Source organism: Molothrus aeneus, chromosome W, assembly GCF_037042795.1.
Source record: "Molothrus aeneus isolate 106 chromosome W, BPBGC_Maene_1.0, whole genome shotgun sequence".
Taxonomy (NCBI): Eukaryota; Metazoa; Chordata; class Aves; order Passeriformes; family Icteridae; genus Molothrus; species Molothrus aeneus.
The window spans coordinates 5,643,106-5,644,370 of NC_089679.1; the positions used below are offsets into that span (position 1 = coordinate 5,643,106).

Below are 1,265 nucleotides of genomic sequence, written 5' to 3' on the forward strand. Positions count from 1 at the left end.
AGAAAATTCCTGTTTCCCTGTCCTCCGCCCTTAACCTATCTCTGTAACCCTATAAGGCAATGTCAGGTTAACCCCTTACCCATTGGTCAAGCTTGGATCCTTTCCAACCCTATAAAAGAAGCATACTGTACCCCATTAGTTGAGAAAGAAGAAGAGCAGAGACCCTTCACGGACCTCCCCAAATAAAGCCATCTCCGTGGAACAGCCTGCACCTTCTCCTTCTCCTCTCTCTCCGTCTGCTGCAGCCTCAAGCCCAGGACACCACTACCTAGCAAGCAAAGCTGAAATCCTAAGAGCTTGCAATCACTATAGAGCTGATAATCACCATGCTTGCTAGATGGTAGCCCCGCGGCGTTGGCATGAGCGAGCTAGCCTCGGGCACCTGGTCCCTACTCAGGGACTGAGCTCCTGAGCCCTATTGCTCTGCTTTATAATAACATCAATGAGAGGTTATTAAAGTGGTGCCCAACATGGGGCTCGAACCCACGACCCTGAGATTAAGAGTCTCATGCTCTACCGACTGAGCTAGCTGGGCCGGTCAGAGCCACTCCTTCTGTGAAGGGACTTTTCATTTTAGAAAATCCTTTCCCCAGGAGGGTCAGTTTGACACTCAAAACTTACATCTGAACGAAAGTTCCGAGGAGAACTGACGCAGCAGACCCCTTCCACAGATCTTGGACCCCAGGAACTGTAAGTATTAGCTAATATTGCGCGCATAACTTCGGGGCTCTAAAACTTTTTTCGTTTTTTTTTCCTTTTTTTTCGCGTTTTTTCTGCTGGAAGGGCTAACCATTAACATGGGTACAATTTTTAGCACATTAAAACTAAGTAAAACCGAGAGAGAGATATATTTAACTATTTTAGAAATCTTATCTGCTAACAACTTCTCCTTTCCTAAAGGCAAGCTCTCAAAAACTAACCTTAAAAAATTTGTAACTTGGATTATTTCGCAATACCCTGATACTGATAAGAAAGCAGTCATTGAAAATTCGTTTTGGGATATGATCGGGAACACAATATATATCTCCCAAACAAACCAGGATTTCTCTGTAACTAATTACTTGCCTTTATTCCATATAATAACTAAAACTGTTGAAAGATTTAACAGAGAAAAGATTTTGCAGTCGGTAACAGACACTTCCTCTTCAAATACTAAGATTGATAAGGACTCAGAGGAAAGTCACTTGCATATCTCACATCAGCCCCTAGGTCCTAAAGTCCCTCTCGCCTCCGTTACTCCTAAAGCAGAGGTTACGCTGCCCACC

At 43.9% G+C, this 1,265-nt stretch overlaps 1 non-coding gene across 1 annotated transcript; it reads right to left on the minus strand.

The window, feature by feature from the left end:
- Positions 1 to 462: 462 nt before the first annotated feature.
- TRNAK-CUU (transfer RNA lysine (anticodon CUU)) lies at positions 463 to 535 on the minus strand. The gene has a single exon. It is a non-coding gene; the product is annotated as a tRNA-Lys (tRNA).
- Positions 536 to 1,265: the final 730 nt, after the last annotated feature.